At 49.1% G+C, this 13507-nt stretch overlaps 1 protein-coding gene across 4 annotated transcripts in view; it reads left to right on the top strand.

Moving 5' to 3' along the window:
- Plekha7 (pleckstrin homology domain containing A7) overlaps positions 1–13507 on the top strand; it is a 187110-nt gene that overhangs the window by 9635 nt on the left and 163968 nt on the right. The gene's annotated exons all lie outside the window — the stretch shown is intronic.

Consider the following 13507-nt stretch of genomic DNA (forward strand, 5'->3'; position numbering starts at 1 on the left):
CACCACCACACCTGGCTTCTGCAGACTTTACAATTGATTCATCCTCCCCCTTACCTATCTTGGGATCACTGCTTTGGTAAGCTGTATCAGGTTTGCTGTATGGAGCTTTACATTTTTCCAAATAAAAACATCTGCCCCAGGAGGTGCCAGCTTCTCTCCAAAGTCCTAGGTGACAAGGAAGTATGGGGAGACCAGTCTTTGGCTTTCTGGTCTCTTTGGGTCTTAGTCCCCAAAGCACTGTTAGTGCCCAGAGGAAAGCCACCCAGAAACTGCTGTGACCTCAGGTCATCTTCCTTCCTTCCTTTCTTCCCTCCTTCCCTCTTTCTCTCTCTCTCCCTCTGCCTCTCTCTCTTTCGAAAGGGAGTTCTTATGTAACTGTGATTGACCTGAAAGTCTCTGGATTGACCATACTGGTCTTGAACTCACAGAGTTCTTTCCCTCACTACATTCCCACATGGTAGAGTGGGTTCCTGGGAGCCATCTGGTATCAGCCTTGGCCACTGGAGAACAGACAAGGTGTCTGGTGTTTTTCAGACCATAGGTGTCAACCTCTGACACTTTACAGTTAAACGACTCCTTAGAGACAGGCATTTCAACTGTCATTTGTACAGATCGGGCATTTGAGGCACAGGTGGGGAGCTAAAGAGCTGCTTGTGACCAGAGCATCAGGTGGGACTTGAACCTGAGTCATCCTGACTCCAAATTTAGTGTTGTTTCTACCCTGGCCCATGGTGCCTCCTGTTCCAATTCCCATTCCTTCTCTGCACTTTCTCAGAGGATCCCAAGGCAGAAGCATCTTGGGCTTCCCTCATAAAGACCCTGAGGAAAAAGTGAGTGAGCTGCGCTTCTCAGGCAGGTAAGGGTGATGAGGAGATTCCTGGTGCTCTGGAGGTGTGGATCTCTTCATTTTTAGTACACCCCCCCCCCACACACACACCTTAATCCTTTCCACCTCTCCTTTTCCCTCCTCCCCAGATGCCAACTGACCCAGCTTAGGGCTGATGAGCCTCTTAAGCCTACTTAAAGAGCCAGGCTGTCTTTCAGGGCCTGCCAGAGAGCATGTCCACATCCCAACCGGTCTCAGCCAGTGCTCTTAGGGGCTCTCCAGCACTTCTTATCTAGGTCTGGCAGCTTGGAGTTAGCATACACTCTCCTGGGCCTCCCAGGAACCCACTCTACCATGTGGGAATGTAGTGAGGACATTCCATCCTGTGCTCAGGCCAATGCTGCCTGGCCTTCCTATGGGCTAGGACCAGACAAGGTCTCAAAACTGCCGTATTTGTGTTGTCTACATTTGTAAATTGAGTTGGCCATAGTTGTTCGTAGATGGACCCAGTGGGTTGTGAAGAGGCGAGTGCCTCATTAGAGAATTTAGCCAGAGGCTGGGTGGTTTTTGGCAGAGTCATCTATTCAGTTACAGGGTTGGAAGCGGAAGGGTCTTCACACTGGGCTCTGTGGACAGAGACAGAAGACACTCTACCTGCTTCCAGCAATGCCCAGGGCAAGAGCAGAGAGGATCCTGACCAGTTTCAGTCTGAGTGATGGGGGCTTGGCTCTGAGAGGAGGGACTTGAGGATCTTCATGGGAAGATTGAGGAAGGCAGACAGCTGTGCAGTGGGCCAGTGCTGACATGTTCTGGGGAGCAGGTGGTGTGGGTCATAGCATCTGTGTGAGGAGTGGAGGTGTTGGGTGGGCCCTGGATCAAAGCCTGCAGTGGCAACTTGGCTTCAGGAAAGCCAAGTTGGGGATAGGGATGGTGGAACATTGCCCAAGGGGCTCCCATTGCTGGTCTGAGTCTGAGCCTCACAGTGGTTGTAGAACCAGGATGCTGGCCTGGGGATGGAGCTCGAATGGTGAAGTGCTTGCACAGTCGGCGTGAAGCCTTGGGTTTAGCCCCAAGCACTGCCTAACCCTGGCGTGGATGACACACTTCTGTAGTCCTAGCACTGCAGAGGTGAAGGCAGGAGGATCAGAATTTCAAGGTTATCCTTAGATATACAGCAAGGTCAAGGCTAGCCTGGTCCATGAAACCCTGTTCAAAAAGAACAAATCAGCGATGTTATAGTCTGAGTGCTGGCTTGAAACCCTGATTCTGTCTCTAGCTTGGGCCACGTCAGTCTCTGTGTCCACATGTTTCTTTACCTAGAAAGTGGGGGTAGTGATCACGATCGCTTAGTGGACCAGCTAGAGCAGGGCACATGCTGAAAATTAACCCTTAGCATGGCTGCTTTGTTAGTTCTGTGAAGGACATGCCTTGCTAGGAGAGGTGCAGTGCTTTTGGCCAAGGGGCTGCTGTACTGTCCTTGGAAAAGTCTCCTGAGGCCTGGCTAGAGAGGGAGATTTGTGCCTATTTGCTTTCCCTTTTCATTCTTTGTTCTTGTTGTTTAGACAGGATCTCATTTTGTAGTCCAGGTTGGTCTTGAACTCATGGCAGTTCTCCTATCCCAGTATCCCAAGTACTGGGACTGCAGGCTTGCCAGCATGCCTCACTGAAAACTATGATTTTGTATTGAGACGGGTCTGTAATTGAAAGATGGGAACTAAATGATTGGTGCTGAATACCAAAGAGCAGTTATTGATCTTGGAAGATTTGTGTGACTGTGTGTATCCAGAGGGAGCATGAACAGGCTTCCTGGGCTCGGGATTGGTATGTCCTTTTCACTCCCTGCTCTCTGTGCTGCCCTTGTGGAAGGCTTCCTTGGGGTTCCTGCTTGGACTATCAGGCAGGGCATCTTGCTCATTTGCAGGTAGGCAGTAACTTCGGTGTCTCTATTAGACACACTTAATGAGCTGCTTCAGCTAGAACCTCAGTCCAGGATGTGGATCCAAGCCTCTGGGGGCAGAGCTGGGAACCCGCACAGGTGCCACAGGTGGTTCTCATGGTGCTGAAAGTGAAACCACATCTAGTTTCAGCTTCTGCATCTGCACAGCAATGATGCTCTTTTCCTCCCAGTGTCATTTGAGAAGGAAAAATGATAACCTAGCTGCAGGTCCGTGCCCACTGCTCTGCACATTGTAGGCCCGTGGGCATGTGTCTTTCATCACAGAAGCTCCTCATCCATGCCAATCAGTCAGATAGAACTGGATGAAAGGTCTTAGGGGACAGGCCACAACTGTCTGTCAGTGTCCATGCTTTTGCTCAGAGGAAATTCTGGGAGCAGGAGTCTGGTCTTGTTTCCTCTGTGGAGATGGACTGCACCACTCTCACCTCTGCCCAGGTTATGCCCCCAGTCTAATAAGGATCTGGTCAATCTCAAGGGTGGCCATAGAGTGGGGACTATGTCTTCCTGAGGGTGGTGATCTCCCACCTCAGAAACTACAAGTACGTAGAGTTTCTGAGGGCAGAGGAGGCCTGGCTGGTGGCAAGCAGGCTGCAGCTCAGAACCAGGGATGACTGTCTTGTGTGGGAGTCCGAGTGCCAGCAGATGGTGGTGATGGTAAGTGACAGTACCATACTGTTGTATGAGGCGTCTTGTTTGTTCCCGGCTGCTCAGCCCCGAAATAATTACACAGAAACCATATTATTTGCTGTACTGTTTGGCCAATAGCTTAAACATATTTTTGGCTAACTTGTATCTTAAATTAACCCATCTCCCTTAATCTGTGTATCGCCATGAGGCTGTGGCTTACTGGCAAGGTTCTGGCTTGTCTGTTTCCTGTGGTGGCTACATGGTGTCTCTCTGACTCCGCCTTCTTTCTCCCAGCATTCAGTTTAGTTTTCGCCACCTAGCTCTACTCTGTAGAGCTCTACTCTATCACAGGTCAAGGCAGTTTCTTTATTCATTAACCATTAAAAACAACATATATACAGGATGACCTCCCACACCACCATACTGGTCTTGTCATCTCTGAGCTGGTCCTGGGGGATCCTAACGGGACTAGGGTTGTGTCCCAAACAGCTCCCCAGCTCCCTGTGGACAGTGTCAGGTACAGGGTCAATGTTTAGCCAAGTAGATATGCAGGTTTGCTGATTTAACCTTTGACCTGTCTCCCCAGAAACGGGCTGATTTACAAGGAGAAGAGTAGGTTAGAGTTGGGTGAAGGTAAGACTTTGTGAGCTGAGATGGGAAGAAGAACCAGAGCCCATGGTCAGGGTTCAAAGGAGGAGAATTGCTTATGTAGCCTGGCCAGGGGAGTGCTCAGAAAAGTATGTTTCTTAGCACATTTTGAGCTGGGATTTAGAAAATAATAGACAGACGGCTGCTGTGAGCTAAATATCTATAATCACTGTACCCATGCATGCATTTTTAAATGGAACTGGTAGTACCTAAAATTACATCCATTTATGTAGGCTTTGAATAATTACTTTTTTTCTCTTTGATGTGTGAGCAGGAGCTGGAGAGAGCTCAGCTGGTCTCTCTGAGCTGGTTGCCTTTGGTTTTTTTCCAACCCTCCTCACCTGAGACTGTAGGTGTGTCTCTGTGTTTGACACCAGATGGGTTCTGAAATGCAGGGGATATTAATTCTTTGAGGGAAAGGAAAGTAATTAGCTTCAAGTTCTGGTAATAGATATTTAAATTAGAACCCATAGTGTACCCCTTTATTCTGAAAGCAGCATGGGTGCTCAGTGCTGGAAGATGATACTGTGTTGAAGATCATCTTGGCATCTGAAGTGGGGGTACTAAGTTGGTACTGGTTACCTCCTAGACTAAGCAGGAAGGTTTCGGAGTTTGTTCTTAAAAGTGAGCTAGGCCTTAAGAAAACCCACTGGCTTTCCTGATTTACTTATTTTGTGTTTGTGTAGGATTTTGCTGTTGTTTTTACTTTATTTTGAGACAAACTCTTACCATGTATTGTAGTTGGCTTGGAACTCCCTACATAGATTGATCTGGCTTGGGACTTGCAGGCAGTCCTCCTGCCTCTACCTCTTGGGTGTTGGGATTACAGGTTTGTAACACATATCTACTTATTTGTTTATTTTATGTCTGTCTGTCTGCACTGACATGCACACCAGACTTGACAGGAACGACTCTTTTAATCTCCCTATGACACAGGGAGGAATTGGTGCCCTTGGATTAGGTAGCAGAGCGAGCGCTGCCTAGCAGCCTTTATTTGTGTGACCACAGCCCCTTTCCCTGCTTGGCCTGCCTCCACCAATCCTGACAGTACGTACTGTGGAGGCCAGGGAGATTTGTTTCAGAAAAAACATTCAACCTGTACAAGTTCAGTTAGAGGCTAGGGCCCGTGAAAGAGAGGTGTGTTACACTTGGTAACACATGGGGAACAAACTTGGGAGTCTTTTGTTGAGGAAGCTTCTGGGCAGAGTCCCACTGGTGGCAGACATTGCCCCCTCTCCCCATAACAGGGGGACAGTAGATGAGTTCCTGACCTTTGTGGGGGTCTGGACTATGCTACACTGGGGCCACAGCTTGTCCAGGCAGGCCTGGGGTCTGACCATGCTGCCCCCTGCCTGACACATGCCAAGTACCAGGTGCAAAGGGTACAGGACACCTGCCAGCATCTAGGGTCGTCTCTCCCTGGGTTGTTCCCCTCTCATATCTGGCAGACTGAAGGTTCTTCCACAAGGAGAGCAGTGTCTGGGAGAGGAGACAGCCGTCCTGGTTCACGTCTGTAACTTTGGCTGTCTGTAGAGATGGAGTCTCCTTTCCTAGTGCCACCTGAAGTGGAGATAGGATTTCAAAATTGATGGGCCCATGAGATGGCTCAGGGGATAAAGATGCTTTCTATGTAAGCCTGATGAAGCAGGCTTGATCCCTGGGACCCACAAAGGGTGGAAAGAGAGAACTTTCTCTATACAGAGGTGTTCTCTGACGTCTCTGTGTACACACACACACACACACACACACACACACACACACACAAATAAATAAAGTAAAGCTAAAAAAGGAAAAAAAAAAAAAAACAAAGTGTGTCCCCAGGGAAAGGATCTGCCCTCTTGTAGAGCTTTCCTGCTACTTATGACTGGGCTTTGGAAGTCATTTCAGAGGTCATTTCTCAGCAACTTGTCTGTGGACACTTCTTGTGGGAGGAGGACTGTAGGAGGAGGCAGAGAGAAGGTGATAACTTTTCTGTCCTAACACCTTGTTCTGACAAGGGGCTGGTGATGGAGCAGTGGCCCCTGGGGTGGGAGCAGAAATGTCCTCTCTCGGGAGTTGAAACTCAGGGAACTCTCCAGGTTCTAATGCTTCATCTTATGGGGAAGGGGCTTAGCAGGCCTGGTAACTCAAACAGGGGCCTAGCTGAGCTTGAGGTTGGCACCTGCAGGTCTGGAACCTGTGTGTAGGTGGGTATGGATGGGTGGGTGTATGCATATGGGAGGTTATATGTGCTTGTGTGTGCACTTGGGTGTGGAGGTTAGAGGTCAACATTGGGTGTTGTTTCTCAGGAACTATCTACTGTTTTATTTTGAGACAGGATTTCATTGGGCTTGACCTGCTGCTTAGGCTGAGATGGCTGACCAGGGATGTCCAGGGATCTACTTATTTCTTCTGCCCGAGTACTAGGTTTATAAGTTTGTTCCACCATACTCTACCTTTTCCATGGGCGCTGGGTGTGGATCTGAGGTCTAAAAGCCTGCATAGCACACACTTACTGACTTAGCTATGACCCTGGCACCATCTTGTTTGTTTTGCTGAGTAGTCCTGGCTGGCCTGAAACTCACTATAGACAGGCTGGCCCTGAACTCTCAGAGATCTGCCACTGCTGGGATTAAAGGTGCACACCACCATCCTGGCCTTTTGTTTTGTTTGGTTTGGTTTTTTGAGACAGGGGTTCTCTGTGTAGCCTTGGTTGTCCTGGAACTTGCTCTGTAGACCAGGCTGGCCTCGAATTCACAGAGATCCGCCTGCCTCTACTTCCCGGGTGCTGGGATTAAAGGTGTGTGCCACCACTGCCCCGTCATGCTGGCCTTTTTTAAAAGACAGGTTTCACTCTGTGATCCAGCAGCTGTAGTCAGGCTGCTGTGGAACTCACGGCAGTCCACCTGCTTCAGCCTACTGAGTGCTGGGATTATAGGTGTGAACCACTATGCCAGGTTCAAGTTCATTTTCATTTATTCATATTCATTCTCCTCACAACCCTGCTGTCTTAGCCAGGATTTCTATTGCTGCTAAAAGCACCATGACCAAAAAGCAAGCTGGGGAGCAAAGTGTGTATTTGGCTTACTCTTTGAAGTCCTGTTCATTACTGAAGGAAGTCGCGAGAGCAACTCAAACAGGGCAGGATTCTGGAGGCTCGATCTGATGCAGGGGGCTTACTGGCTTGCTTCCCACGACCTGGTTTCTTTTCTTCCTTTTTTTCCTTCTTCCTTCCTTCCTTCCTTCCTTCCTTCCTTTCTTCCTTCCTATTTCCTTTCTTTTTTTCCTGTTTTATTATTCATTTATTTGTGGGTTTTTTGGGTTTTTTTTTTTGAGACAGGGATTCTTGTGTAGTCCTGGCTGTCCTGAAACTTGCTTTGTAGACCAGGCTGGCCTCAAATTCAAAGATCTGCCTGTCTCTGTGCTGGAGTTAAAGGTGTGTGCCACCACCAGCCCAGGGGTGGCACCACCCACAATGGGCTGGACCTACCCACCGATCACTGATTACAAAAATGCCTTATGGCTGGATCTTATGGAGACGTTTTCTCAGTTGAGTTTTTCTCCTTTCAGATAACTCTAGCTTGTGTTAAGTTGACATAAGACCAGCCAACATACCCACTTTTTCTTAAATGTAGCCCTGGCTGGCCTGCAACTGTCTATGAAGACTGTTGTGTTCTTGAACTCATAAAGATTTGTCAGCTTCTGCGTCTGAGGTTAAAAGCTTATGCCACTAGAGAAAAATGTAGAGCTCAATAAAAAACAACAACAACAACAATAATAAAAAAACCTTATGCCACAACTGGTCTGCCTCAAGTTCTTGACTTTTTCTTACTGGTGTGCCTCAGTCTCCCTTTCCTGACTATCTTTATGAGCTTATGTGGTTCACTGGGCCCCTGTGGTGTGCTTCATTGTGGCACTCCTTCACAGGGGAAAGTCTTCTGGGCCTGCCTGGTGTGTGCTCAAATGGGAGAGGAGGAACCACCACTCAGAGTTCCTGGCTCTCCCAGTACTGAGGCCTTAGCCGACTTGGCCTTACACCCAGCTTCAGCTGACTTACTCTAGACTCAGTTAGCATGGCTGTGGGGTCATGAGAGAGCATATGGGCTGTGGAACTGGGTGAGTTATTAATCCTCTGTAAAATGGGATGAGTGTTGGTATCTTTCCCAAGGTTCTTTTGCCTTGATTAAACAAGGATAATATGGCCAAGGGTGGTAGTGTTCACCTGTAATCTTGCACTTGGAAGGCTGAATCAGGAGGATTGTGCACGTAAGAGCACCATGAGCAACACCGTAACACCTTGTCTCAAGAAAATTAAACAAAATCACTCCCCTAAAAGGCAACAACAAAAGTATGTGGGGTATTAATTCCCAGAACACAGCAGAACTGTTTAATACCTCTGGCGCATATTTGTATCCACAGGCGGTTTATCCTCTGTAGCAGTTGTGCTGCCCAGATGTGGGTGGGAGATTCCTCAGTTCCTTGACTCCAGTCATGCAGACCTGCTGGGATCACCTGGGTGTCTTGTCCAGCCAGCTCAGCATCTTCGTGATGGGCATTTTCCAGACGACAGCATCAGTTGTCCTGTCAGGTTTAACCAAGCGGATAAAAAGGTCCAGTGTCCAGTGCTGCATCCTAATTGTGACCTTGGCTGGGAACACTTGTGGAAGCAATCTGAGTATAATTTGTAGCACAAGTCATGTCTCTCCTGAGCCCTGCCTTCCTTCCTGTGGCAAGGCAGAAAAGGCTCCAGTAATGATGGAGGAGTTGGAGGGGGTTCGATCTCAGTTTAGCATTTTTTTTATCTACCTTTGCTGTCCTCTGGGGAGTATCAAGTGTCCAGGTAGCTGGGGAATTAAAGTATCCATTCAGCTTCAGGTGAAGGGATGGCCAAAGAGTGTGGTGAGACCCCAGGGTAAAAAGCGTGGGTGCTGCACGGAGGGAAGTACCCAGGAGGGAACAGCGTGGTGGCTGACTAGCCAGGGAAGCTTTGGTCTCAGGCTGGGGTGGCAGGGAGGACTGATCCAGCATCTGTCATTGAGGGTCTCTTCCTGAGGTGGACTTTCATTGAGTCCTTGATGTAATAACATACAGCTAGCTCAGGCCTAGGCTCTGTGAGCATCCAAATGGGAAGAAGAAGCAGATTGGACAGAGGTTAGGAACATGGGTTCTGATGCAGGGTTGTCTGTGTTTGAGGCCAGCCCTGCCACTTCCTGATTTGTGGTGTGATCCTGAGCAGGTATATAATCTGGGGCCCCGGCTTCCTCATGCACAAAATAGGAATAATGATAAGTGTGATGGGGTTTAAAATGTGGGGTACTCAAGAGGGTCTTGAGTGTAGAAACTATTTGTGCATGCTGGCTTTTTATTAGTACTAGAAGGTCAGTTCAAGGTAGGTATTTTGTCTGGATCGTTCACTGCTATATGGTGCTCCCAGAAACTTCTGGTGAATACATAGCAAGCACCAAGTTAATGATTCACAGCCCCGCTGGTGTGCCCAAGGAGCCCCGAGCCTGGGCTAGACATGACACAGCTGTGTCACCAACTAGAGGACACCATGCAAGCGATTTGATAAGGGGACCCTGGGAACTTTGGTGAACAATTGGCAGGCAGGTCAGCGAAAGCTTGGGATGCCGGTCCACCTCCAGGTTGATCTTGAAAACCACGTGGGGGCTTATTGGAATCTTGGGTGTTGGAGGGAGAGGGTGAAGGTTGAACAGAGCCATGTGAAGCATGTCAAACTGGTGACACTGGGAGAGTTGAGGCTGCAAAGCTGGTCACTTAGAGGTTTTGTAGCTGCACCCTGTGGGTCATGAGGCTCCCTGGAAAGGGTCTGCAGGGGTGTGGCTGGGCCTATCACTGGAGGAACATAGACTATAGGGGATGTAGGGAGTGTGGAAGGTGGTTGTCGTTCTAAGACAGCTCGTGCTATTGTCCACAGGGTGGAGCTGGTGAAAGCAGGTGGTGCCTGTGAGACTCTACCTGGCAGGTGAGGCCTGGCCTCCGAAGCAGACAGCTTGTAACACATACCCTGCTTGGCAGCGCTTCTGTCTTAAAAATAGAAGGGACAGAGATAGAGAGGGTAGTGTGCTTGTCCTAGTGGTGGCCTAGTTAGAACCTCACTCCTGGCAACACGACAACCGTCCTCACCTCCACTCACAGGCTGGTACCTTCCTCTGCCACCTCCTGCCCGTCCCTCCTCCTAGCACGCAGCAGAGGGATGGATTGAGTCCCCAGAGAGACCCCAGAGAGTCTGGTGGTCATATAGAACCCTTGTTGAGTCATCCCCGCTCTCTATGTGTGTTGGGGGTACTGTCTGCAAACAGACGTTGCTATTTTGCTTGTGCACAATGACCAACTACAGGGAAGTAAGGCAGGGTGGCCTAGTAACTAACTGTCGGGAGCGCTCTGTTCTCGGTGAGTTCTAGGAGCCTAGACATTCCTGTGGTCATAGATGGTCCCAGCTGTGCTTTTTGTGTGTCCCTGTAAGCAGCTGTGCACTACTAGTGTGTCTAGGTAATATGACTGAGCATCTAGGGTGTGAGAGACAGAAGGTGCAGGCAGACTTCGTAAGCACTCAGTAAATTGTACAGGTCAGGAAGGAATGTGTCATCAAAGAGCAGCTGGCCACAGAGTGAGAAGCCTGGGCCTTCTTTTATAGGGCCTAGAGGAAGAAAGTGGTTACTAGGGCTGTAGTTTGGGAGGTTCCTTCCTTTCTCTCAAGATTTTGAGTTCTAGGCCTTCCAGGGCCGTGCGTGCGTTCACTGCCAGCGGAGCTTATCAAGTGTGGGGTGGAGGCTGCAGGTTGTAAATGCCCTCTGTTGCTCTTCTGTTCAGAGTCCCCGAGTGTCACTGTCCCTCTTCTGCGTGGGCGTGTGCCTTCTAGAGGATTCTCAGGATCATCTCTTCAAGCCCAGATCTCCAGTTTGTTCCTCGAGTAGCCAGATTACATGTGCAGGGAACACGCTGGGCTAGAACCAGAGTCAGAAGCCTTGGCTCTGAGCCTTGGCTTTACCTCCTGTAGCTGTGTGACCTCCTAGTAAAACCCAGAGTGACTGGGGAATGCTTTGCAAGGTGAGCAGGCCAGGTATGCAGGCCCCAGAGAAGTGGTCCCAGGTCTACTAGAAGAGATCGGAGTTTAGCTTACGTCCATTACCTCAGGTCTGGGCAGAGATTTAGGGATATATTGCGAGCCCCTGTTGTTTGTTTTTTGTTTTGTTGTAGATTTGATCTCTTACAGCTCAACCTGACCACACACTCACTAGCTGACTTTGGGTTTGGACTCTAACCTTCTTCCCCAATGGCCCCACTGTGATTACCCACTTGTAACTTTTCAGTGAAGGACTCTGCTCCTGAGGCCAGCTGAGGAAAGGAGGCAGGAGAGACTGGGACTAGGGTTGGGGAGGGAAACACCAGGAAGCCTTTACCAAGGAAGTTCTGTGTGACTGTCTCAGAACTCTGTCACCCAGGGAAGGGGGACAAAGGTTATCACAGAATCAAAGGTCTGGGACATCAAGGGGCTGCAGGGGAGAGAAGACGTGGGAACTGTCAGGGAACCTCCCGTGGGAGAGGCTCTCTTCTGCTTCCCACCCATTGCTTGCAACCCTTGGGCTTCTAAAGGTCAGGTCAAACCTAGGTCATAAACTGGTAGAGAAGTTCCTGACGGCTGTGTCACATTTTCTTCCTTCTTTTTTTTTTTTGGAATCTGAGAGCCAGAGAAGGGCAGGTGGCTTTCCTTTCCAGCAGGGCTGAACTAGTTAGAACCTGGCTTCAGCCTGGGCTGTTTGCCCCACACCCACCCATAAGGGAGCCTCTGTCCAGGCCTGGTCGGCCCCAGCTTTTCCTGGTCCACTCCTCCAGGCCAGTCAGCTTTAGGCGGAAAAGGTAGAGGAAGCAAGTCTTGTTTACCAAAGGGGCTGGTTGAACAGGTCTGCTTTGCAAGGTTAAAAGCTGAAGGGGAGACCAAGGTTGAGGCCAGGTTTTCTCTGAGGGTTCCTGGTGGAGGGAAGGTGAAGGTGAGTGGAGGCAGGCCTGAGCCAGCTGAAAGTTCACCACTGGGGAACTTTTTTTTTTTTTTTTTCCAGAGGGCTGAGCAGTTTCCAGCTCTCACATTCTTCTTCTGGACAGCAGGACTGGGGAGATTAGGACATACACAGGAGGCTGGAGGAGGCAAGTTTGGGGCAATTAATTTGATGGATTGCAACCCAGCTCCTGCTTCCTCTAGATCCTCCCTGGGCTAGGCAGTAATGGTCTGATCATGTGCATGGTAATGCCCCCTCCCTGCCTCCTGTGTTACCTGCTGGGGAGTTCATGCTGGTTCAGATCTGAGCACACAGTAGGCGCTCTCTGAAAGCCATGAGTGTATGATTGGAGCCTTTCTAGGAAACTATTAGCTGGAGGAGGTCCCAGTGGCCACTTTGTTTATAGGTACAACTAAGCCTCAGCGGTGAGCTCACCTGCCCAGGGTTACTCATGTCGCTGGTGACAGCTGGGACTCCAGCCAGGTTCCTCCACTGCACTTGCCTAGTGTGTTCAAAGGGAAAGTGACTACACAGTTTAGGATTCATGTAGATTTTCCTGACTTCCTCCTGGCCCCTGCTTGTCTTGGGGATTCCTGTCAGCATCTCCCCTTGCTGGTTTTGCAGCGTCTACAAGGGTGCTGAGGGCTACACTTTTGTAGCTGTATTTCTCCTTCTATTGTTGTTGGGTGGGGTTTTTTTGTTTGTTTGTTTGTTTGTTTTTTGTTTTTTGTTTTTTTTCCATTTCTGGTTCAATTTTGTTTGTTAAGATTTCTGTTCTTCCACATGTCAATAAGTATGAAAGGTACTACGCAAGCAGGTTATAAAGAAATCACAGTGTAAGGGCATACCAGGAGCCTGGGGCTTATTCAAAGCTCTTGCTGTGTGCCAGCGTTGGGCAAGGTGCTGGTTTACAATGATGGATGAGGCATCTGCCCGAGGAGCCCATTTCTCCTTAGAATTAATCTCCTTCTCTGAGACAGAGTCTCATTATGTAACCCTGACTGGCCTGGATCTTGGCTATATAGACAATGCTAGTCTCAGACTCAGAGAGATCTGCCTGCCTCTGCCTCTTAAGTGCTAGGATTGAAAGTGTGCACCACTCATACAGTTAGAGTTATTTTTTGTTTAGCATATAAATAAGTAGCTTTCACTGTGGCTTTTTGTGGGGGAGGAATAAGGTCTCATGTATCACAGACTAGCCTTAACCTTGAACTTTTTTCTACCTTCTCAATGGTAGGGTTCCAGGTACCCACACACCAGTTTAGATGGTGCTAGGACTCACACCCAGGGTTTCGTGCATTCTGGGCAAGCCATCTTGACGTTCTCATAGAAACAGTTCCTCATACTTTGTGTCCCTGCCCCTTTCTGAGTTTCAGTTTCCTTTTGTAATCAGCCTCTAGGAAGAATGCCTTCCTTACTGGTCACTGGTCCACTGACTGAGCTTTATTGACT

The sequence above is a fragment of the Myodes glareolus genome, chromosome 7, assembly GCF_982192425.1.
Source record: "Myodes glareolus chromosome 7, mMyoGla1.1, whole genome shotgun sequence".
NCBI lineage: Eukaryota > Metazoa > Chordata > Mammalia > Rodentia > Cricetidae > Myodes > Myodes glareolus.